Raw genomic sequence first — 27,705 nt, forward strand, 5'->3', positions numbered from 1 at the left:
AATTTATAATGACTTCGTTGCTGTTGTTTTTTTTACTAATGATATCTAATAAGCTCAGTTCAAAAGAAGAATTTATCATTTACGTCCAGGGGTGTCACAAAATGTTCTTAACTTGATGTGAAATTAGTAAAGAAAAACAACATTTATAATAAATACATGATTTATTGATTTTTTGGTGAAAATGAGAAAAGGGTATCAGTCCATCTCTGACAATCTATAGTTAAAAAGATGTATCCCATGAGACACTTTTTGGATCTGGTTTTAATAAAGCATTTATACAAGTCTGGTACACAGTTTACACCCTTGCACACTAACTAAATTTAAATCCCATGGTTTTGGATAGTGCTTATGTTCAGTCAGGCCTTAGGAATTTTAGGACCCGTAGCACATTTTGAATGAGTCTGTCTGAAGGCTGAACTAGATATGTCACCATGAAATTCCTTCCCTGTCTTTGTCTGACCAATAACAAAAGTCATTTATAAGCAGTAGCGAAATGTTCCCTAGATTTGTGAAGAAGAATCAGGAAACACTCAAACGATCTAATGTTTTCACATTCCATCAACATGCTTAAAACTGGAAACAAACCTATAGCCTTGGAACTTGTTCAAATTAATTCTATCTTCCAGTGCAATCAGTGGAGGAAGAGTGAAAAACAGGCAAAACCAGGAGGAGGAAGGGAAAATGTCGCTCCCGTTCCATCCTTCCAGCATGACATGAACATTAAATCTCCCCTCCTTAATTTAATAGATTGTTCTATTAAACCATATTACAGACATAAGATTATGCAATCTTTCTTTGTGTATGCACATACGTAAGTCTAAGGCATTTTTGGTCACTGGTCACTAGTGAAGTTGCTGTTTTTATTATTATGGTTTAGAATGTGGAAAAACATGGGACAGAGCAAAAGAAAGGAATTATAATTACAGTTCAATTTACAGTTCAGTTTGTTTATGACTAGTGCAAAAGTCTGTGTGTGTGCGTAAGCTTTGTTTTGTTTTTTTCACTTCTAGAGTGGAATCAGTGAATTCTTTTATGGTGTAAGCATTTGTTCATCAATAAAAGCAGACCTTGATAAGAATTTAGTGCTAGAAGTCCCATCTGGACATTATTAATGTGGAAAATGTTGGTCTTAACTCAGCATCCAATATTTCCTTTCTGCATTATAAATCTAAGATATCCATGAATGGATGGGGATCTTTGGTCAAAGAAAGCCTATCAGTGAGCAGATACATTTATACAGGATCCCATGCAATTTAGCCCCTCTGCAGTTAGAACTTCCGCATCACATGGAGAACTTCTGAATGGCTTTGTCTGTGTATACAGGTAAGTCAATATGTGGACCATAATGATGGATGATCAGGCTAGATATAGCCCAGTATGCTGAACAATGATACCTTAGAATCTTATCTATACTGTATTAAACATTCCTAATGGAACAGCTATGAGTTGCATGCACTTCTGAAATCATAAAAACATAAATGTGGGAAATCAGTGTTTTTCAGTATAAATAGCATACCCTTTTTGGGGTATGGGGGGATTTTTTTTCACTAATTTTGTTGCAGCTATTCCTGTTGTATGCATAAGGATTTCTGGGATTTAATACAGATGCTCTTGTGAATAAAAAATACAGCTTTCGGATTAGACAATTCTTTTCTTCTCAGAGCAGTCTAGTGTGAGAAGCTCCAATGGGTCAAATGCCTTTCTTATGCAGAACAGAGAGACATTTGTTGTTTTGGCTCATTCTTTAAAAAAAATAATCTCCTTTCTCTTCTCCTTTGGGAGATATAGTTTACACAAGTCTTAAGTTGATTTTTTTTTCTGCATCAGGAGTATGATAAAAAGCTGTCTCAGCTTTGGTGCATATTCATTCCTATCTTGTCCATGAGATCTGCCACAACCTTTCTTTTTCCTTGGGCTGTCCACAGCTACAAATGTTTCTGCAGGGTCTAGAAAAAAACAATATCTAATTTACTGTAACCCCAGAGGAAAAAAAAAATCAAATTATGGTACTTGAGTGTAAGGGCTATAGATAGCTTTAAGTTTTAGAAAGAAGCTTCTAAAATATTTGATGTTCATCTAAAATGTTGGGATTGTTCATATGAAAGTGATATTATTATGAATGCTTTGGCAAGCTTTTCTGCTAGCATTTGATCTGACTATCTGATAATTGTTGACTTATTGTCCACACAACAAAGAAAAGATAGTATCATAGTATGCAATGTAATATCTTGAATTCCCATAAACTACACAAAACTGGAAGATGTAATGCACTGTCAGGGTTATAAATCATATTATCTACTTCCTTGACTTGATGAAATTGATTACTACAGCAGAGGGATTTGATGGAATCTGCAGAAAACATAGATTTGGGATTTTTAAAAATATTTTGCATTGAGAATACAGTATGTACATTATTTCAAATATTTGTTTGCATATAAAAATTCATGTAAGCAGCAAAGCAAAAATAGCAAATGATGCCATATTTATATTTCAGTAGTCAGAATGCAAGTAAACATTCTTGGTGAAAACACATCACTGCTTCCAATTAAGGCAATATAATTGCATGCTTTGAAGTGGAACAATGGAAAAATCTGACAATCCATTGTGTTAATATAAGATACAGACTTCAGAGACATCTATAAAAAAATCACTTCTAATCTGTATAATGCATCTTTGACTATTCCTTGCATATCATTTGTGTACTGAATGCAAATACATGCTATGAAGATAAACAGATAACCATTGTGTTAAATTGTTACGATATGGAGATAGATGTATGAAACATAAAACAATCTATAGAGAGATTTTTACAGTTACCATTTTAGGACTAGTTCTTGGTGTGGGTATTAGCAATTCCAACATAAGAACATTTTATTTTAAAAACTAAGAACTTCTGATATTATCTCACGGTTTTCTGAGTGAGGCATGTCTTCCATATTGTACAATGATGCTCTACCTGCTTCTTGATTATACTCAGAAACACAGTTTCAAAAGTCAAGATTCAGTGCAAACTCAAAAAGGCTGTAATTATATGCAGAGGTAGTGGAAGAAATATATAAATTAATTTTGTAAGCTTTTTGTAAGCTCACTTTTGCTGTTCAGAACGTATCTGCTTTAATGATTCATAGGAGTCTTGTGAACATATGGTAGAATATACATCTAAACGAAGAAGTTATTAAAGGTGTTATCACAATTTCTAAGCTAACCATTTCTAAATGCTATTGCTATAAACTTTTTTCCTTTTTAAAAATAAACTGCCCTTTAGTGATGATATTGATTCACTCACAGTGTGTAACAGTACAATGCCTTTTCACTGTTTTGGAAGGCTGCTTGCTAACAAAAATGAGTAATTGTTGCTTGTTGTGCCATCTTGAACTGTTTGAAAGTTGAAGTCCCTTTTGTGTACAACAGCGCTCAGTTATCAATTGAAATCAAAAGTGCTCCAGGCATTCTGATGGAACCTTTTAAATTAAGGAAGAGAAAGTGGGCCATGCCATCTATTTAAAGGGTGACTAGAGACGGCATTGACTTATACTCTAGGAGTCACTAGAAGTGACTCTGTTCCTCTTTTCGTTAAGACTAATGGAGCACATTTACTGTAGCTCCACTTTTAAATTTTCTGAATGACTTGTCTGCTTCTTTAAATTCAAAATTCAAAGGGTTATCAATATGATTAATATTGAAGAGGAGTGAGCGGAGGACAACTTGATAGAGAATTTGGCCGTTGATCCATATAGGGCAGTATTATCGATTGCAAATATCAATCACCTTTCAAAGTTTGGGAAACAGATATTGCCCTATTCTCTATTGTCCATTTTCTCCATGGGACATGAATATTCATGGACAAAATACTCACGGCCATACATGTGAATATATATATATATATATTCATGTAATCATACAGCAAACTTCAAAGTAGCTTCTAGGGAGCAGCTCTTGTTCAATGTTTCAGAAGATACCCTCATGCAAAAAATATGTCAGATTTGGTTTTTCTCTGACTCTCCTTTACCACATGCAATTTCACGTAGGTGCAATTCTGCAACAGTTTGTAAATTTAGCAAAAAAGAACAGAAATTTGGAAAGAAAATTTATGGACCCCTTTCTCCTCTACTCTCTGTCTATCTAGAGAAACCTCTATGAAATGTAATGCAAACATATATTATTTATTTACTCTCCTAATGTGCACACATTTTATATGTGACTTTTGACCTTTATCTTGTTTTCCTCTAATTTTTGCTTTTTGGAACAGTGTTTATCTTAATATTTGCATATTTATGTATGTGGGTATTAGCTGAGAACCAAAATGTTTGCTTCTGGTGGAGGTGTCTGAAGAGAGGAGTAAAAAGTTATCAGAATGGCAGCCATGGCCATGTGATTAAAACTCCAGCTCTTTTTAATGTGCTTTGCATGTCAAAAACATACAAGCATATGAGAGCGAATTTGGTGCCATGGTTAAGGCATAAGGCTAGAACAGGGAGACTGAGTTCTAGTCCTGCCTTAGGCAAGAAGCCATCTGGGTGACCTTGGGCCAGTCCCACTCTCTTAGCCCTAGGAAAAAGACAATGGTAAGCGACTTCCAAAAAAACCTTGCCAAGAAAACGTCAGGGGCTTGTCCAAGCAGTTGCCAGGAGTCAAAACTGACTTGAAGGGACCAAAAAAAAAAAAAAGTTGAGTTTCTCCTCCATTCTTCCATCTCACATTGATATTGAATTCCTGAAAAGGGACAAATCCATTGCCGAACTTGCTTATAGGACAAGAATAAATAATTCTTAATATGTATTATTTTCATGCAAATGGTATAAGACAGAAGGCCCACTTAGGCATTGCCTTTGAGTGTTCAGTCCAACATGAGTGGAGCAATGAAGAAACCCTCCTTTATGCTAACTACACTAGTGACGTAAATGAAGAATCGATTCCACAGTACAGGTGAAATGGCTTTGTATATTATGGGGACTCTGATAATGATGTGGTCACCAGAAGTAAAAAATGGCTTGATGGCACAGAATCTATTAATCAATCATCAACTAATCTGATAGTGAAGGATTGCACTGGTACAAGCACAACTTCAAAATAGGAATGGCTGATCACCATTACTAATATGATGAATTATACACCAAAATATCTCTTTAGAGCTAGAACGTGGGAGATCAAAGCTATCAAGAAGGAGGGGGTGCATTCTAGGAGGGGAAAGGAGACAAGAGGCAGCATAGTCTGCAGGGGGAGCGTGAGAAGACTAAGAGATTCAGGATAGCCACTCCCTAGAATCTCACAGGGTATATCCACTAATTGCTGTAGTATAGATTTAGTTTGGCAAGATTCTGTCTATAGGGTGTTAGCAAATAAAGGAACTGGACTGGACTGGACTGGACTGTTTCATCGTTGTTCTTGGGCTGCATCTGACATAGAATGAAGTAAACAAAAGAGAAACTATTTTCCCTGAGCATATTATAAATTTAAATAGTACACTGCAGTTGTTGTTTTTTTTTAAGTGGTGATAGAAGACAGTAAAGAAATGGCTACACCAGCAATGAATCTGAAGAAAAGTTGTTCCATATTCTTAAGCTTCATTTCAAAAAGACAGAGAGAGAGAGATGAAGATGTATAGATATTTATTTATTGCATGGCATGATTGCAGCCTTGGGAAATTTAAAAATACTGGCACTTAGCTTCATTTATTTTATTATCATAATGTATCAAAGGCTCTTATAGCACATTAATTGTCTTTCAATAGTGCTCCTTTTCTTTGCTGATCCCTGATGTGGTTTTGGAATATTCTCTTCTTCTTTTGATGATCTCCAGTCTTCACAGGCATGGTGGCCAGTTGTGTATGGGCCATTCAGCAGTATGACCATAGCAGAGATGAGACATCAAATAGTTCTCTAAAGAGGTGAAGAGTGAAATGGAATTGGATCAGTGTGGTCCTAAAAGAGAAACCTGATAAGAACAGATAAGCCTAAAGCTGTGTTAGATATCACCGCTTGTGTTTGTAACAAGAGGACCACAACAAAATGTCTTTCAAAAACTTGAGGTTAAAAAATATGTTGCTTAAATTATTTTAGCAGATTTGTAACCTGCTCAACATATGGTGTTGACTGCACATTGCAATCCTGTACTAGGGATTCTTTTCTTTTAACTAAAAGCAGCTGCAGTAATAACAAGGTTCTATTTGAATTGAGTTCTAACTCTTTCCCTGAACACAGAACTAAAAATTGCTGTGTCAATATGCTGTTTGTCAGGACTTTCCATATGAGATTATGGGTGATATCAAAAGCACAAAATTATCTATAGTAATTTGCTGATACCCTATTTTCATTTTCAGTTAGAAAGAAGTTTTGGGGGGTTTTTTTTGGTGTGTGTGTGTGTGTACTTTTTGCAGGATTTGTTAAGTTCATGTTGCTGTTTTATATAGGAATGTAAAAAAAAAAAAAAGTAAACAGAAGATGAACCAAGAAGAAATTTTTAAAAAACATATACTTAAGTAGTTCAGTCTGCTCTTCTCTAACAGTGGACCTCTTTCATTTTTACAAATAGTTATTCTTTGTATATTTTCACATTATCTGACATGTTTATATGATTTATTATTTTAGACATCCAATAAGTAGAATGTTAAAATGTATTTTGTTTGCAGTAGATTCAAACAATATATTATGCTGAACATCGGTCTTATCTCATTTTAGACACAGATGTTTTTACATGGATAAAATTGTATAAGCTGTTTATATGGTTTTGTTTTTAATAGAGCTTTTGATAAACACTTTTTCCAAAATGCATTGGGCTTCTGTACAATAAAAAAAATGTTACCACACAAGATATGATTCCCCCACCCCACTTTTTTTTAAAAGTTTCACTTCTCCTAACATAACTTGTTTCACTTTGAACACTATGCAACTTCACTTGGTTAATGAAGGGCTTCTCTGTGAACTCTTTTGGAACAATATTGCTGTTTGCTCAGACACTACAATTTGCAACAAACATGCTTAATTTTTAGTGGAAAAATGTCATGAGGACAAAAATGTTAATTCTCTTTCAACTGGTGTACTGTACCCTTCCCTATCATAAACCCAAATTAAATCACTGTTTCTCAAGACCTTTTTATTTACTTAAACATTGGTGGGTAACCCATGAGTTATATGTGACTCTGGCCTCTATTTTGCAATCCCCAAAGCAGGGGTGTCTGCAGGGAGAAGGGTTTTAAAAAGTCAAAAAGGTAGGCATGTCTGTGCAATTGAAGCCTCATCCATATTTTACATGAGTGTGATATGTGTAATTATAGAGGAGTACAGAGATGGTCTTGAAGAAAATAGACGGCAGTCAGTAGTAAAACATGAACTTAGCATGAGAAAACAGGAAAGCATCAGAAAGAAACTCTAGATTAGCCCACCTTGACTCTCTTTGGTATAAGAAAGAGGGAAAGAGAATCTATGTCAGGTTCTTAAGATTCTGTTATTATAGCCTATACCAGTAAAGTATTGCTTGTGGTGTCTGTTTCCTGACCTAGTTTATCTTGAAGAGCTGACAGTATAACACATTGAAAAAGAACAGGGCTTCAAGGACAATGGTCATGCCTGCCATCTTCTTGACACCTCCCCCTGCAGACATCCTGCCCTAAATTCTGCCCACCCACCATGACTGTATGGCTAATTGTTGATGGCAAATTGAAGATTTATATTGATTTTTAGGTTTTGCTTTTTTTCTTTAAAAAAGGACAATAGGTGGATTATACTTCTGACAAGCTTGATGCACTTATTTTATTTATTTGTTTGTTTATTTTAATAGAAAATTCAGTGAAAATGTCAGCCGTCTTCAATGGTTGCTCATTGATATATCTCTTAGGAAGCTGAAGAAAAGAGCAGTTTAAAAACTGAGGTCCCCAGCTGCAGGAAGTTCCCCACCAGATTTAAAATAATTGCAACAACAGTTTAAGAGATTTCCCAACTTTGTGTTTAGTTCCTCTGTGTCCTAAGCTTTGGGAAATGTAAGTCTAGGGTGAGATTTCAGATAGAACTCAGCTGTTTCTTAGGCCCAACCTTTGTTTGCTTAAAAAGACCATCTAGAGGGATATTCCAATTGCTCAGTAGGCAAAATAGTAGATACTTCGTGATGCGTTAGCAATGCAGCTCACAGGTGGGAGGATGAGAAGGGAATTAAAAGCTGACCCAAAATTAAAATTGTATGCACATCTGTATTTGTGTTTCCATGTGTGGATAAAGTCTCATGAGGCCTACTGAGAGCACAAGTGAAGGTCTTCTGACATTTTTAACAGGATTGCTTCAATCATTCTGTATTTAATCCAGATGACGCAGTGAGAACTTTGACATAAATGTTAGGAGCCTGGTCACACTTGGGATTATTTTTTATATTGGTTAAGGGATTTCCTACTGCAAATTCCTTTCGGAATTCAATTCCATTGTTTAAAAAAAGAAACAAACAAATGTGCAATCAGGTACAAACCTAAAACCAGTCTTTTGCTTAGCAAATTAGACATACAGTTGAATGACCTGTTTTGTATTGGAGGGGTTATGTGTATAACGGAAAAAATATATACCACAGCTGCTTATTTTATGGAGATGTATAGCAAGAGAGTTCCAACGCGGCAGAGCAAGCTTTCAACAGTGTCATCTCATCCCAGTCAGTGTGTTTAGCTATCAGCAGGAATGCCTTCCTTCAATTCCATTCTGCAAGGTGCTAACTAGCAGCCTTGGAGACAGAGAGTTTGTGAATAGCTGTAAAGCAGATGTCTCTGGCCAGAATGTGACCCCAATGTCTAGATCTTCTAAGGAAGAAAACATCCCTGGAAAAGAGAGGAAAAGGGGATTTTTTTTGGTGACCTTCAGTTTTATATTCTTTCAGTTCATTTGTTAAGTTTTCCTTTCCAGTATTGCTGTGCTGATCCAAAGGGACAGCAATGGTATAGTAGCAGTAGTAGTAATAGGAGGAGGAGTAGCAGCTGCTGCAGCAGCAGCAGCTGTTTGTAGGCTACTTTTCTTTAAAATTAGTTTTAAAAGGGATGGTGATGGTAGTCAAAATAAAAAAAGAGAATATCCGAAATTTAACGTCTATCGCAAAGGGATGTGATATACTTAAAAAGTGGGATAGGGTTTCGATTGTGTGATTGCGGTCAACATCTTGACCTTTTTGAAGCCTGTGGATAACCCTGAGATGAATATAGGAAGGTTATCTGCAGACATATACTAGCCATACATTTTCAAAGTCTTATTTTGGTTCCTGATAAAGTGTTCGTACTCATTTCATCACAACATCCTTTGCAATCAATATGCACTAATTCTAGGGCATAATCAAATAATCCAGAGTCTGCAAGAATTCCTATCTGCATGTTAGTTTTTCAAAAGATTCATTTTTGAACCTAAATATGAATTAACAAGCCCTACAATTACTCTCTGGCTAACTTCCATGTCATATAATTAGTATTACAAATTATGTGCAAATCTAAAATTTGTGTTGACAACAAAGTTTTACTACAATAAAGGCTGGTGACAGTAAAGCCTTGAACCACAAGGGTGTGCTTAGAGAATGTTTTTGAATTGTGCTTGAAGAAGGCTTTTTTTCCCTCTTCCTCCTCCTAGAGAATTTCAAGTGGGTCATTTCAGCTGTGCAAATGTGGGAGAAAGATAACGGAGCGTTACTTGCAAATGGCCAAGAACATCAAAGAAGCAGTAAGAATGCTGAGTTTTCATACCCGTTGGTCCAAAAATACTTTCAAGTGACAGAATCTAAACCATGTGTCTCTGGACATGTCTCTGGACTTCAGAACCTTAATTTTGGAAACAGCTAAACTATCTATGCTTGTCAGAAAACTTACTCTGTTTTTGTACGTACTTAGATATATTACTTGCCTTTCTATGTTACAGCTGTACAAGCACTTGCCTTTGATGTTTTATTTGCCCTCTGAGCAGAAGAGCAGGATATTAATTGAATAAACAATAATATATAATAATTGATTATTTGCTTTTATTTTTTTCCCTTGAACTTCAGAATGTACAGAAAATGGCCTTCTAATATCGTGCTATAATTTGCTTGCTTGTGTGCTGGATGCAATGAAATGGTTGGAAACAAATGGAATTAGTTTGTTTGAATTCCTGCAAGAAGAACCCTGGAGTTATGCTTGACTGAGAGAGAACACCTTGCTCAAAGTCAACCAGGAAATTTCTGTGCACTTCGCCAGAAACTCACTGCTTCTGTCAGAACAATAAAAGCAGCATAGTGCTGTTAGCCCCATCCCTTGGGGACATGCACATGACTTTTGATGTACAAAGAAAAGGGGTGTGGTTTGCATTGTGAGGCTGGACAGCTGCTAATATCAGTCTGACTGCCCTTGCCTGTTGACACAGCTGCACTTCACTACAATAGGTTCACTTAAGGTTGCCATAACTGCAGTGCAAAGCTCCTGTCACCCCCTAGATGGGAACAAGGATTTAGTTTTATGCCTTTCTGCTTTATATTTTGTTTTTTCTCTGGACATTGCACAGAATAGTTCTCTTCCTACTGGATCATCATAACAAAGCTGAGACTTTGTGGTGAGAGACAGTGACTGGCCTAACATCACCCAGTGACTTTGTACTTAACAGCTGGATTGGAACCCGAACCTTCCCAGTCGATCCCCAGCATTCTAACTATGGCCAATCAACAATTCAGGATAAGAGGTTAATATTAAATAAGTCAGTTTAATGTTACACTTAATCACAAAATTCAATGCCTTGGCAGGACATGTCAATCTTATGGAAAGTCAACCTAGAGATTTAGAATTGCATGTTGCTACCTGTGCTGAAGTGGCATGACTTTCTGTATAGATCATTCATAGTTAAAGAAAACTGCTCTCAGCACATAACTTTCCACAAAAAGCTTTATTTTACCCAGCATAAGGAGTGATTCATTCCATTTACTCCTTCACAAAGGAATGGTTATTTTAAGGTAATTATTATAATAAATAAAGGTAAATAGAAAGCAAGAAAAATGCTCTGGCAGAACTCTCAGTTAACCAAAGGATGTACAAGATTTTATATCTTTTCAATGCAAATTGGAGAAAGAAGGTTACAAACACAACCAATTACGCTTTTATAATTCACAGAACACTCTATATCCATTAAACTAATGGTAAAAAAATGTTCCCACTCTCCTTTCAATAAGTTGTAAGAGTTCAAAAACAAGCTTTTAGATCTGAAGGATGGGCCTCATTCATTAAATTGCTGAGCAAAAGCATCTGATAATAGTATTTCAAATGTTTTTGACATATTTCTCATTAAAATACATTCCTGAACTCAAAAGTTTGGTTTGCTTTATAATTTGAATGTATTCCCTAATAATGCAATAATGTACATGTCTACTTAAATACAGACCACTGAGTCCAAGGGAACTTACTCTTAGTAATGTGTTTAGGATTGTTATATTAGATATTATTTTATAAAGTGTGAGATTAGGTTTGATCTGATTCAATCAGGTTTAATTTAGATCTCCAGATCACAGCTTTTTGAATCAGACTACTGAATTCAATCTATCAGACTGAGTAAACTGACTCAATTTAAGGGGGGAAAATACTTTTTGTGCATGTACAAAAGATAATCAATCATTGGATTGGAAGCAATTTATTTCATCCAACAATTTGACCCAGATTGACAATCCTGAATTGAGAGATCCAGTTGAATTGCCTTTTAATCGCATCTCCAAATTGGATCTTTGCACAGTCTTATCACTTTATCTCATGGAATGTTTTGTTTTCATAATTCTTCTACATCTGGACCTAATTGTAGCTTTCATGAAATGATTTTTAATCAGCTGATACCTGATCCCATGTTTTTGCTGCAGTACAAGCACAGTCAAATTATATCTTCTTCCTCAGAAAAGTCATATAAAAGCACTCAGCTTGGTTTTACAAAACCAAAATGTTTCCTTAATAGAACTATGTGCCTCAATACATTAAGTATTTGATTCTGCAGCTCCTTTGTTTTTCCAGGTTCAGTGTGAGGGACTGGTATGCCCAAAGCAGCACTCTGATGAAGGAATGCAGAGGCCAGCACGATTCGGCATCTGAAAAGAGCACATGATCAAAGCCTCTAAAATTCCCTAGGTGGGAGTAGGTAGTAAAGAAAAAAAGCAGTAACTGCAGCACACCCACCATGACCATTAGCTATAAAGAATAGGGCACTAGAAGAGCAATCTGGAAGGGCAATCACCACTACAGTTCTTACTTGTCACTGCCATTACCAATTCTTCATCTTGCCACTACTAAGATCCTAACCATCACATGATGAGTGGAAGCAGAAAGGAGAAGGGACAGTACCCCAAGGCTCAATCACCACCATGGAATGCAGCAGCAAACCTATATGGGCCAAAATCAGGAAAAGAATGAATGCCTCCACTTGGTGACATGGTAGAACTTACACTCAATTCATATTTTCAGCAGGTTCACCAATGATATCTTAAACTGCTACGTAATAAAGACAATGCAAAGGCCACTAGTGGTGTTCAGGCCACCCAAGGAAAATACTGTCATTGGTGCTTACATGATGACCAGTAGTTACTAAATTAAGGTGGATAGGATTCATGTTTTTTGCTGGGCAAGGTACTCTAGAATATAGGCAAACAACGGCCAGTATTTTACTTTGCTTTTTCATGCGTGTATAAACTATGTAACTTGTCAGTGACTGTGCCTGCTTTATCTATGTTTGCTCTCTCCTTTTCTAATAGGACCTCAGTTCAAAAACAACCTCTAAGAAGAGGAGGGATTTATTGTCTCAAATTCAGTTTTTGAACAATGAGGTCTTCAGGAATGGTTCATGGCTGCTTGGCATAGGCTAGTTTGAGCTTAGAAAGTGAAAGCTTAAATCCTATGTCAAACTTGGCTAGAATTCTTCCAGATTTTGCTCTGCTAGAAATGCTAGGAAAACATGGACTTTTAACTTCACACCCAGGGGTCATTACATCCAGAGGTACCACAATCTCCTGTTTACCATACTGCAGCCCAAACTGTCTTTGATCCAGTAATCCCATGTTTACAGATCTCTTTTTGCCAGCTCACTTTAAAGACAATTCTGAGAAAGACCTTGTGAGCATAACATTCCCTGGAAAAATATACTGTGTTATCAACAAATTATTCTTTCTAATCCTGCAGGTGTAAAATTGCTGTACAGTCTTTTCATATATTTGAAATGAAATTTTATGCTGCAGTCAGTGTTTCTGCTGAATTGCAGAAACATGTGCCTCCAGGATGAATAATTTCTCAATGAGAATGATTCTACCTATTAAGACCAATTGTAAGAATGATACCTAGGCAACTATGGATTACTTCTGCACAACCTATCTAACCTACTAGGAATATAATGGGGCTGAAGAGTATCTGGAAGCTTCAGCTGGTGCAGAATGCAACAGTGCAGGCCGTTATGTGTGCTTCTAGAGAGCACATGTTACACCTCTGCTCCACAAGCTGCATTGGTTGCCAGTTTGCTTCTGGGTCCAATTCAAGGTGCTGGTTTTAACCTTTAAAGCCTTTCATGGCATGGGACCAGGTTATCTGAGGGACTACCTCTCCCCAATTATGTCTGCCTGTTCCATCAGATCTGGTAGAGAAGACATGTTTCCATCTGCTATGGAACTACACTTGGTGGGTGCCAAGAGGTGGGCTTTCTCTGCCATGGTGTCTACCTTATGGAACATTCTCCCCCTCACCTCTGAAATGAGATTAGCCCCATCCCTGCTAATATTCTGGAATGTCATCAAGCCTGTCGGTTACAGGAGACTGGTGAAATCTTGAGATGGCTCTATTACTGTGGTTAACAGTCTGTCAGGTTCAGCCCAAAGAACTCCACGAGACAGTGCAGATACAGTTCTGCTGCATTTATTAGCTTCCACCTCAAGACAGAAATCTCTCCAGACTGAATCTAACTTCCCAAGCCAGCAAGCCAAAACACCATGAATTCCTTAGGGTGGTGCCAGTCTCATCTTCTTAAACTTCCCACGCTTCTGTTGGGGGCTAAGGGAATGCTTATCTCCCCGAGCGCGGCCTTCATCCAACCATTCCTTCACACATTCACTCTCTCTTGTGCCTTGTGGTTTTTTACATTTTAATAATGACTGGTTTATATATATATATATATTTATTGTTTTGTTATACACTGCCCTGAGTCACTTTTTGTGAGATGGGCGGGCATACGAATTTGATAAATAAAAAAAACTAAATAAATAAATAAAACATTCATTCTTTTCTGAACCATATCTTCCCAGTTCTCTTAGTAAGTTGTCACAGACAAAGTATCTATCTAAAAATTTCTCTAGAAGTCCTGGTTGCTCACTTAACAGGAAATGAAAATAACATTCCCATTGCTTCCTTTTTGTTTTTGTTTTCAGTAAGTTGTCAGAAATGAAATGCCAATATTTTGCAGTCTCTTCTAAGAGCAGTGTTTCAGTAACCATCGTTACATTCAATATTCAACACCCAGCAAGTATGTTGCATAAAGGTAACGGGTAATGGGTGTGGGCTATGTAAAGTATGCTAAAACAGAAAGTCAGGGAAAGTTAATTAAAGAATTAGGATGGCATCCCGAAATATGTAAATATGCATCTGCTCATGCAAGAGACTTTTCCTCATTGTCCTCTCTCACTATAGACTTCTTTGCTTCTTCCCCTTCTAGGGTCATGGAATTATTTGTTTCCTCAATTTATACAGCTGCCACGTGATAGAGACTGGGCTGGAGATGACACTTGTGGGAGGTAGGGAGAAAATCAGATTGAAATTGGACTCAGAGATGGTAAAATGGCACAGCTTGAATTGATGTTATGCTTCAAGATTCAGAGGTAGTACTATGATCAATGTAATCCATTTTGAACATTGATCACAGGCAATAATGGAAAAGCGTCAGAATTTCTGGTTCTCCTTTAGCTTTTGGGCAGAATGGGCTGAGAAGAACTGAGAAACTAGACCTCATAGATGACTTCAATTTCATCAGCCAATGGGCTTTTGGAAATATTCCTCCTGCATCTCTTTCCAACAGAGATACTGTAGCAGGGATGAAAAAAGGGCAGCATGACAACCTCTACTTGTCCAGCAAAGAGCCTGCAGAGGGCTTTAACTAAACCTAATGGAGAGAGTCCTACTGCAAATTAAAAATAAAAGCAGGGGGGTTTTTTCCACTGCCTTCTGAGGGCTAGTAAGCTTGGCCCCCACTTAGCACGTTGGAAGCATACAGAAGAAAGTCAGGATTTCCAAAAGTGATTACTTAAAAGATAGAAGGGTTCACCTTCCACTTTCTGACCACTTGTTATTTTTGATTTCCAGGCTTGATATGCCTTCTTTAGATCTGACAAGTGTTCCTTCTTGTGGGAATAAGCAGAAAGAGTCCTGACAAGTCCACCTGTCATAAACTCCCAGGGTTTTGGCTTGCTGGTAACAATCTATGTTAGAGATTAGGAGAGTCACCGGTGAAGACAACTTTGCCCTCCAACTGCAGATAGATGCCAGACTTGCTGACAGGCTGGCTAGCACAGATATGTTGTGGCAGAAGCAAAAGTTTGCTTTTAAACCTTTTAATAAGTGTGTGTGCGTGTGTGTATGTGCACGTATGCTCATGTCAAAAGGGGAAAAAGAGGAAAGAGAAGAAAATATCTAAAAAGATGTAAGTCTGTCTTATGGTAATCAAATGTGCTCCTACATATATATTCAGGTCAAGCTAAATTAACTTGTAAACATTTAAATCATTTTACTTAATAACAAAGCATGCAGCAATTAAACTTATATGTTGATGTATACAATCCAAATCTCTAGATATTCTTCCAGTCAACAATCGAATAATTGTTCAGATAGAGAAAGAAAAGTATATTCTTTATATAATTAATGGAAAATAGGTATCCTTCCAACATTGTCCTATCAGGGTTCATTGCTGTTTTGCTATTCTAAAAAAAACCGTATCAATTTCTATTGTCTTCCTGTTAGTTTTCAAATTATTGGAACATGATTCGAAAGAATGTGGGCATCTACACAGATGTTCTTGTGTGGATACAGCAAAAGGCGATCTTCATGGGCAGAAGGCCCCTTGAGCACACAGCAATAAGGGCAGGATATAAATCTAGCCAAGAAATAAACAAACTGCCCACACAGAGATTAACAAGAGAATTATATACATTTATACATGTATAGAACATGTCCAGTGACATGCATAATTGTGTGACAATTATACATGTCACATGATTATAAGGATAAAGTGTATGAAACTAGGGAAAAGTAGAGAATTCTATCACAAGATAAGGGGGGGAAAAAAGAGGGGGAGTAGCAGATTCATCTCTCCCTTTCTCTTACTTTCTCCATCTAACAAACCTGCCTGAATATATTCTCTCTATAGTGTGAGAGACTTACAGAGACACAAAAAACAGCAGCATGTCCTTCATCCAAGAACTCTGATAGGAATTAGTGTATGTGATAGAATGCACTATAGTAGTCAGCTAGTCAAGTTAATACCAGACAGCCATCATACCATTCAACTGTCCTGTTATTTTTTCCCATATATGGAAGGAAAGCTGCAACTTTTTTCCCAAAGTCTGGAATACCATGAAATCTATCAAATCCCTTATGGGATTTGAATTGTTCCTAAATCAGTGAGAGACAAACTATTTCAGTCACCAAAATTGATTTGGAGAACTTGTCTGAAATGCCATTTTCTAGGGAAAACTTTGCCCAGCTCTTATGCAGAATGAGCCATCAACAGCATCTGAGCGAACTGCTTTTCATGGCATCATTGGATCCAGCTTGTTTTGAAATCATGTTTTTTTTCCCCACTAGACAACTTTAATCTCAACAGCGTGCTCAGTGTATCTGTTCTTTGTCCTAGTCCAAAAGTCCTATTGGAACCCTTCTTTTATCTCTAGCACAAACCATCCAATTGTTGGAAGGACAATTGCAGGGGAATATTTTAAGGAGCAAACTTACTTTCTTAGAGGCAGCAGAAAATATAATAGCAGCAGTTATCCAGGTACAGATCTGGCTGGAGTACTGCAAGCATATTGGCTAGCAAAAGGGTGGAGCCAAGGAAGTTTGCTATGTGAAAAGTGTACAGTGTATGTACGTGTATTGCTTTCAAGCCTGTCCTGATCTGCTCTGATGATTTATCCTAAAATTATTTGATTGTCCTGGACTTTTCCGGCCTATTTTATATCTAAACGAAATTCAATTTGCAAAGTTCTTAACTCTGTAGATTTAGTGCTTTTTTTCAAACATTCTGCTAACACATAAAGTATCCTGGATTTGTAGAGAAGAAAAGGTGATGGTGATGATTGTCTTTAACTTGTATAATAAATTGGCTGGAAAACAGAAACCATCATCATCTTAAAACAATCACTTTATGGATGTATTCTTGGATAAGGTGACAGCCAATCTTGGTTTGGCCGCTAATATTAGAAATTTGGAAGGAGAAATAGGAAAGAAATATTTTCATAACTTTTCACCATTTCACATGAAACTAGATATATTTGTTCTACAATATGTTAAAAATACTACCTCCAGTATCAAAGGGAGCAGGGATCATAATGGCAGAATCTCAGTGCTGGAAAGCAACAGCAGGAGAGCATTATTATCTTCATGCTGGTGGGCTTCCCTTAGGCGTCTGGCTGGCAACTGTGAAAAACAAGATGCTGAACTAGTGGGGCCCTGGGTTTGATCCAGCAAGTCTCATCTTAGATCTTTTTAAGTGGCTCATGATACAATAATCAGCAAATAAAATGAGTAGAGCACTCAGGGATGCCAGGTGGGACTTCTATCACTGAAAAATGGGAGAGAAATGTTATAAATAGACAGACAGAAGGACATTATACTAGCACACCCAAGAAAGTTTATAGAAATACTAGTATACAATATGCATCTATCCATCTATCTACACACATACACACACACCTGAAAACTTTAAAAACATTGTACCCCTGAACCACTGTGAAATGCCAGCATTCAGGTCAGTCTACTAATAAACGGAATGGAATGGAATGGATAGGGAAATAAATAGTATCATTACTTATATAAGAATTCTCATTCTTATGTACAAATCAAGGTTCTCTCTTTAAGCTATAGACCTTTTTACACTGTTGTGCACAAGCATAAGACAACTCCATGTTGCTCACTTGAGGTCTAACTTGGAAGGAACATTAAAATTGGTAAGAATGTAAATAGAATTATAGACCGAGAAGAGGGGAAAAAAATCCCTTTCCTACTGTACTCTCCAGGTAGGAGTGAGTAACTGTGTAAAGAAGTACCTCATTTACATTTTTATCTCCTTATAGCAGCAACAGCTTGAGAAAAGGGATAGATACTTGATGATTCCAGATGTTTTGGACTTATAGGTTCTTAATATCAATATACTAATTGTGGCAGATGGCTTCTAGGGTCTCCACATCCTGACATGCTGGTTGCAACTGTTACCTCCCATGGCTTCCAGACCTTGGCAGAAACCACTAGCACCAGATCTATGAACTATTTTAAAGTTTTCTAAAATGTCCTCAATCTTGCCTACTGCCACAGACATTTATAAGACCTATGTGGACAGAACATACAAGAAGTCACTCAGTCTTCAGTATTTTCTCAGTTACAGATACAGTAGCTAGTATTTAATAGTTAGCTAGTCTCGTTTTTTAAAAAATAATTGATTTCCTTCACTTCCTAGCATAAAGGATTTGCCCAAGATATTCTGATCTTGGTGTAAAGGAGAAAATGGCACCATTCACCTATTGACTAAGTGGGAAGAGGAATCTTAGCTATGGAGTGTCTCATATAACACTTTAAGGCAGTAGACTAAAGTGTGAAAAGCAGACTGTATAGCACACACACTCCATACCTTTCTCTCTTTCCATGTATCCCAGCACCTGTCACCTGTAAGCAGCTGCCTTGCTCTGTCCAACTTTGAGGCAGACTATATTTGTGTTGTCAAAAAAGATAGGTTGCAATCCATCCAGCATGCAATCCAGTGAAAGAAGATGTAGACAAGTTACACCATATATTGGAGATAGTCAAATTAGTATCTTCCAGAATAATGGGGGTAATTAATTACCACAACATGTGGTGATCCCCACTAACTTGGATGGATTTAAAACAGGTCTGGATAAATTCACTGAGGCAAAGTTTATTGACAACTATTATTCCTGACAACTCAATGTCATCTCCAGGCTGAAGGGAACATGTTGTAGGGGAATACAGTGGGGAAAGTCTCCATCTACTTGTAAGAAATGCAGAGGCTATGGTTGGCCACTGTCAGAAACTAATTGCTGGACTAAGACAGCACAATCAAACAGGGCTACTTTTATGTTCATATACAAAATTATTTCCATAGACTATGGTTAAGTCAATGATAGTAAGGCAGTGTTTTTTATGGAAGAAAGAAAGACATTGGAACAAAAGGAAGAAATTTTTATTTTTCAAGCTTCATCTAGGCACAGAAAAAAATCTAAGCTGGTTGGTCTACTCGGAAATATGTCAATGGGATTTACTCACAGTTCCAGCAGGTATATATGATTGTTGGTCGTGTGTGTGTGTGTGTGTGTGTGTGTGTGTAACAAATGGTACTTTCCTTAATGGACTTAATTAGGCCATAATCCAATGTACTCTCTATCACTTGAGCATGACAAAATGGGTATGGAAAAAATGACCTGAAATTAGATTGTACAAATTATGTAAACACATAAGCAGGGAAGTGAGCCATATTGCATTAAGTAGAAAAATGTTTTCAGACTTTACTCTCTGTGCACATTTCCATTTAATTTAGAGTGAAAAGTATCTAATTTATTAAAAGAACTCTAGTCAAATGGCCTCCTAATGTGATGTCTCAGAGAACAAGTATCACTATTATTTATGTCAGTTTCAACTATTTCTCTGATGCATGGGTCACTGTCTAAAAGCAACTTTTTTATCATTTCCATTCAAACTGCAGTTGTGTGATCAAAACAGCAGGTGTACCTTCATTTTCTTCCTCTTCTTTGGCATACTGAGCATCCAAAAATGTCTCAGTCCTATTATAATTTTTAGAATAAATAGCAGGATAGCAATAATATAGCACCAGAGAGTGCTCCTTGTGTAGTCCATAAGAAAATAGTTGGTTAAAAGTTGAACCACTGACAGCCTTTTGAGGAGCCCTGGAGAAAATGAAGGCAAAAATACATAGTTAGATATAGAGCTTAGAGAAAATCTTGCTTTTATTGTATTGAAAAATCTGACATCACAGAGGGGAGGAGTTGGATTTTCAGCAATGTTCCATAAAACTTTTCATTATTTGAGCCTGAATATGTGGAATATTAAGGCATTGCTTTGATGGAAAATGATTGCATGTTCAGCACTTAGCATGTCATCCCTTTCATCAAAAACTGAGATCAGACATTGTTAGGGAATTCAAAACATATTAATTCTGTTCTTTTTTATAAATAATTAAAGCCACTTTTTCGTGACCCACAGAACAGCCCCAAATTACAATATTAACATTCCACAGCAAAACTGACAACATTCAGCAACACTTTTTTTTACCTAACTATGCTCCCCCAGAAGTGAAAGATTCATGTGCAACGTATTCCCAAGTTTTGTCACTTCGTATTTTAAATCTTAAATTACTCTTAACTCCCCCCCACCCCATGAAAAATGTTTAGACATCCCTCACAATGAAGTTGCTGAATCACCAGGCAGATCCTTACAGTCTCACAGGTAGGAGGAAAAAAAAGAAAGAAAAGTTGAAAATTGCCAAACCAACCGTCTGAGGAAAATGGCATCTTAGTCGATAACCAGACTCTAAATCTGTGAGGCAGACTTTGAATCAATCTACTCACTACCCAGAGCTGTCATTCTCTTCTGAACTGAAAGATGACACAATCTAAGGCAGTTCAGAATTTGGTGCTAAATCACAAAACATTGTTATTTTCCATTCTCTAACAAGATGGAACTACGAGACCCCTTAGGCACTGATTTGAGAAACCACTGCACAATCTTGCATCTTGTCTATCTAACATATACCTTCCTGGAGATTTGTTACTGGGACCCAGTGTGTTTTCTAAAAACTCTCTCCCCACTTACTGATAATTGTGGAAGAGTGGGCTTTCACCAAGTAAAATGACAGTGAAGAAACGAAGTGCTTTACTTTGGAATTTTAACTGGCTTTTCAAGGTTACCTGGTTTATAGTCAAGAACTTCAAATTAACTGGCTGAAACTGTTGCTCTATTAGAGAATTGTACACAAACACACAGAGAGACAGAGAGAAGGAAGTAAGAGTCTGTGAAGTTCCAGAATCCCTTTTTCTTAGAGATGTCTTAATAAAAGAAGGAAGGGGTTCTTTCCAGCAAGCACAGTATGAATGTTAATGATCATGCAGAATAGGGTTTAAAGCAGCACTCCCTCTCCACTTTCCTTCTCGGAACAGCATAAACAAAATGAAGAAAGTCAGCTTTCCCTTTGTATTTAATACAGTTCTAGTTGCCAGGTTGGTCTAGCATTTCAAACTCAAGCATTTTTCAACTGATAAGGCTTCCCTGGCTTCTTATGTTCTTTTCATATTGTGTTCAAAGTGAATCTGCATGATCTATTGTTTGCTCTAAACTATGTCCTTTATTTTATCCAAGCCTATCTGTTTTTAAATTAGTAATTTTCGCCCTTTCACACAATCTTCTAAATTACTTTTTGGAGCACCAGCTATTAATATTTTAGGTGGCTTTGATGTTTTACTTTATAGTCTTCCATTTTATTTTACATTTCACAGGTTCCTAGTTGCAAATAATCCTACAGGCAATTTTCTTGCCTTGTAACTATTCCTTGAAAGATATGCTAATGTAACCAGGCGCTTGTACAGCTAGAGGTTAAGTTAATCACCCAAAGTGAGCTGTATTACTGTCAGCGGTATATAAAGACATCATGTATTGAATTACAAGGCAGACAAGCGTCAAAGCTGTTTTATAAAATACCCAAAGCTGAAAACAGGAAGAAATAAGTAGCATTTCAAAGCCATTGAACTAAGGAAGCAATTGTTTGTATATGTGAGGCATTTTGCTGCTGTCTTGAATTACTAGCAGAAATAAAAGGAGAGTTATTTTTTTGGGAAAGCAAGAAAGCAAGGAGGGAGGGAGGGAGAAAGGAAGAAAAAAAAAGAAAATCAAATTTACTGGATTAGTTCCTATAAATTATAGAATTCCTGGGAAATAAATACTGAATAACAATTGCTATACTGTCCATCAATTACAAATGCATGTTGTAAAGCATGCAAAGCAGCTAGAGAGAGTAGTGTGTTTTACTAAAGAGATAGCATGCAGCCTTCAAAATTATATAGCATTCTTGAATGACTGCAGAGCTAAAAGTTAAAGTTCCTTTCTTAGCAGAGAGGATACTAATAGACAAGACCAGATGAATTTTTAGGATAAATTTTAAAAGCAGCAGCATTGCCAATGCCACATCAATAGATAATGATGATGACGATGATGATAAAGATTTTCCACTTTCTATACAATTATATCTCCAAGAAGTTTACAATAAAAACAACTGGAATAGGAAATTTAAAACAATAAATAGAACAATTTATTAAAATTATTATTTTAATAAAAAAGGAGGAAAGAAGAAAATAGGATAGATCAGACCCATTTGTCCAACATGGAAATGGAGAAGACTCAGGTGCAGAGCAAGGTGATTGGGCCAGGCAGCTCAGTGATGTCATAGGAGATGCTCCGTGAATTTAAACAGAGAGAACATTTCAGAGAGTGAGCACTACTGAAGAGAAGGCATGTGCTCAACTAACATAACATGGCAAAGTTCCAGCCTTGTTGCATAAAGCAGGACCTCATCAGATGAACTTAGTAATCAACCATGGTGAAGGAGGGCCTTTGGGAATCCTGGTCCTAAGTTATTTAGGCCTTTGTATGTCACCAGCCAACCCCTGAACCTGGTTCAGCAGCTAATTGGTAGTGAATGCAGTTGCTGCAGTGGAAGGGCAACAAGTCAATGAGCAGGTGCGCCACTCAACCATGTGGCTTCGAAGTTCCGCTCTGGCTGTGATTTCTGGACCAAATGCATGGAAAGATCACATTGAAGGAATATCAACCCAAAGATACTAATATAGGACTAGCAGTAGCTAGACTGTCCCTGTCCAGGGAAGAGTATAATTGGCAATATACAGTATTTATCAGCCTATAACATGCAGAGGCACCTTAATTTTAAGAAGGTAGTTTGAGCAAAAAAACTTAAATTTAAAATAAATGACTTGGAAGCATAATAAAGGAAGCTCTGAACTTTCCGTTTATTAATATTTATACCACTTATAAGGTAAATACGTAATATGAAATAAAAAGCACCTCTTTGAAGGAAGAAAAATATTGCTCGCAGGAGCGCCTGAACTCTGTAGAGCAGGAGGTAAGTGGTGTGCGTGCGAGCGAAATCTGGCACTCCCCAGTGCTCATGTGAACAAAAAACCAGCGCTCACCATCTTGCATGAGCAAAAACTAGTGCTCGCCATCTCACGCGAGGGCTGGAGAGTGCCAGTTTTTGCACACGCAAGCGCTGGGGAGCACGCTTTTCACTCACACAAGATGGTGAGCACCAGTTTTCGCTTGAGTAAGCGCTGGGGAGTGCCAGTTTTTGCTCGCTTGCCCACCTCTCACCTCCGGAGCTGCCCCAGTTACAACCCTGGCTCAAATGAAGGTGCCACTCTCCCAGCCCTGCCACTTGTGTATCGGTGTATAACACGCAGCTAGGATTTCAGCCCCAAATTTTAAGGAAAAAATTGTGTGTTATATGCCAATAAATACGATATTCTTTTTGTCACAAAAATAATTTAAGCCTGCAGACTCTAGAGGCACCTTGAAATTATGTACCTGTTAAAACTCCCCAATTCCTGTACCTGTGAACTACCCAATTGCAATCTTCAACTTGCCAGGATTCAGTTACAGTTCATTGGCTCTCACCGATCACATCACCCAACTAGATGGTGTTCTCACAATACTGCATTTTATGTTAGGCAGGGAAGATGGGCCAAGACATATTATTCTGACTTAGAATAATATGGATTTGCAAAAGCATGTTTTGAAACACAACTCCATATACTTGTGTCTAGTGACTGTGAGCAGGATGTCAAAATGAAGAATGACTGATTTATTGGAATCCAGAATATGGTATTTATTTGCTATGTATATTTGATAGGTGTCAACAGTGTCAGTAAAAATCACAGCTAAAGGTAAAGTCTGTATCAGGTTCAATCTCCTGGCAATGTTACAACCACAACTATGCAGTTTGTGTGGGCAACAGTACGAAAATAGATTTTGCCATCACCATTTTCCAAAAACATTTTTGGACTTCTCAGTCCAACTTACAACACTATGATTTCTGATGGCCTGGGTACTACAGTAACCACATTCACCCTTAGCGAAGTACTGCCAATTTCTGAGACATAAGGGACAGTTAGAGCCCATCAAGAGTTGTATATCTGCTGGGGAAGTAATGGTGGTGGTGGGAATGAACCACATGGGATTTGAATTAAAAATCAGATAGCAATGATGCAAATCTTATTTACTACTATATTGAAAAATATTGTATTTCCCTCTAGTTAAATAAGATTATAGTGTAATTAAATTGTTTTCATAGGTAAACACTGAAGCTCTTATTAGCATGACTGGCACTTGCTTAAAGCATCCATTTGCTCCTCAATGGATTTTATTTCCCTTGTTCATTGACTTTCAATCCTTAACAATTATCACTAGCCCTTGCCTAATTTGAAAGTAAACTAACACACCACCAAAGCCAGTTTTCCAGATAAAGGAAATATAGCAACAAGGAGTATTCTCTGTGTGTGCGCACACACTTGTCTGCCATATAAATTATTTTGAATGGACAAAATGAAAACAGAGAACTTTTTTTTACCATTTAGAGGTTTGCTCAGTAAAATAATTTATTCTGAGACCAAGGGCCAGTTCATACATATAGAGATTCAGTTCAGGCCATGATTCAGGAACCAGTTCAATAAACCTCAGGCCGATTTGGAGATTCTGTACTTAACTTGAGGGCCAAATCTCAAGTAAGAAATCTGAATCTTCCTATTTCCCACTGACTATCATTGGAAACTAACAAATAGCAATAACCTGTATTTTTTCCTGTTTTTCTAAAAAAGATATACCTTTTTCTTTCATTACAATTACAATTGAAAGAAAAACATAAAAATGCAGAAATGGGGGGGGGGCGCAAAGGACAAAAATGAATTTAAAAAAATGCAAGTGCTACAGCAACTGCCATAAATATATAAAGAGTAATGAAACATACATTTTAAACAACAGATTAAACTCTATTTCTCATTGTGTGAGTGAAAGACTAGGTCAAAAGCTGAGAGTGCACACACTCTAGTCAACCTTTGATAAACATCTATACAAATACAAGTAAAAAGTTGTCCTTCCAAGAACACATAACAAAACATAACACATTCTTGCAACACTCCCAAGTGTGTGTGTGTGTGTGTGTGTGTGTATGTATGATTCTCCATAAATAGAAACATTTCAATTTTTAGGAATATAGTTTAACATATTAACATTTTTAAATCTAAAGTATCTTCCTAAAGCATAGCTTACCATATTAAGAATATTAAAACCAGTGGTGAACAACCAAGGGGAATGACCATATTGTGGGTTGATGTCTATTACTTTTTTTTATTAGTCTCGTCCTTTTCTTTCTTCCATATTTCTTATAAATGAGTATTTGTTTAAATAAAATATTTCAATTGAGGACAGGACTTTCGAAGACATAACTCCATGCTCTAGGATGTAACTGTAAAATGAAATCATAAAATTAAATGTTAGACTATCTAACACTCTCAAAATAGTAGGATTTTCTCTGACTACCAATGCATCACAACCAAAATAAACACATAGCATATGTTTTATTTGAATATATTGTAATTTAATAATTTTAGGCAAGTTGTATTCTTTCTGTAACCTCTCAAAAGTTGTATAACTGTCATTAACAAGGAATTAATCTAGGCCATGGATTTTGAAGAAGCAGGATATAAAGAATGTTAATGGTATTGAACGTTGGCGTCGGACAAGACTCCTGAGAATACCATGGACAGCAAGAAAACAAACAAATGGATCATCAAACAAACCAACCCAGAGTTCTCACTCAAGGCACAAATGACCAGGCTCAAGTTATCCTACTTTGGATACATTATGCAAAGACCCAGCTCTCTGGAGAAAGCTCTAATGCTGGGAAAGGTGGAAGGAAAGAGAAGAGGATGACCAGCAGTAAGGTGGATGGACTCAGTTACAGTGGTGATGAGTATGCCATTGGAAAACCTGAAAGATCAGCTTAGGGACAGTTTGTAATGGGAAAAAATCTATGTGGTCCCTAAGGGTTGACACCTACTTGATAGCACATAATAAATTAATCAATCTCATATAACAATCCCCTTTTAAGCCCAAGCTTTCCAGAGAAAAGTTTCACCCACCATTTTAAAAGAGGGATTATTTGAAAGAGTGCATTCCTCACAGTGCAAGACTCAGAATTTAATTTCTTTCCCAGCAACATTCAAATGTATCTGTCTGCCCACAGTACTGGAAATACAATATAACTGAGTATATCTGAAGCCAAGCATTTGCCAAACTTGAAAGGTTCCAAGTAATAACTCTCTAATTGCAGCCCACAGTGGCACATATTCCATCTTGTTTTCATTATGATAGAAAACAAAAGTTAATAAATATGCCCAACGGTGTGATTAGAAACTGTGAAAATTGAAACCCACATAGTTATATGGAAGTTGCAACCTTGAGAGGGAAAACCTTGAAGTCTGACCATACCACAAAAAAAATGTCAATTTGTCTGAAATATCTAAAGGCACTTAACATAGATTCCTCTTTAGATTTATACAAATTGCGAGGTTATATTCATTTTTACAACATTTATTCTTATTTTCAGCCATCTACTAATATCATTATTAAAATAGTGATATAGCAATTGAAATACTCAAATCTACTAATAAATATATTGAGCTTGTGTTTAATTCCAGCTACCTGTGTTCTCTGAATATTGCTAGATGGTCTATAAAGATAAGCTATAGTTTCCAAAACTAGATTAAATATAAAATAACATTCTTGACAGTTTCCATGATATATCTTGATTGGAAAAGAATAATCCAATTTTAAGAACACATGCAGAAGTACCAAAGAAATACAATTTAATCCAAGAAATAAAACCAACAAGAAATACATTTTTTCCATGACATGTTCCAAAAAAATTAATCTGTACCTTGTCAAAAGCTTTTTCCATGTCTAACAAAACCACTAGAATGGTTTCTAAATTCTCAGACTGAATTGGTAGACTAACTACCAATAATTGAATATCATCAGAAGCCTGGCTTCTCTTCATAAAACCAGATTATGCAGGAGGATGTATAATTGATGGCCACACCTTCTGCATCCTATTGGCTAATAGAGCAGGAATTTAAGGATATAGCTTCATAAAATTATTAGTAAAGATTGCCTTTTTCAAGAATATCATTTTATATCTCTAAAAATATAGGGTCCCAATTTTCTTCATATGTTAAACCATTCTTTAGAAAAGCTCAGAGATCTTCCTACATTTCATAGAATCAATTCTTTTTAATATTTCATGCAACATTAAAGGTGCAACTACATCCTTTGAGCATATGAAATCCTTTCAATATTTATTTTATTTTTAAAAAATCTGCTCAATTAGGTGTCTCTACCAATGAACAGTAGAGATCACT

Source organism: Python bivittatus, unplaced genomic scaffold (assembly GCF_059951505.1).
Source record: "Python bivittatus isolate LINGU-HERP-01145 unplaced genomic scaffold, Pbiv_v1 ctg000700_np1212, whole genome shotgun sequence".
NCBI lineage: Eukaryota > Metazoa > Chordata > Lepidosauria > Squamata > Pythonidae > Python > Python bivittatus.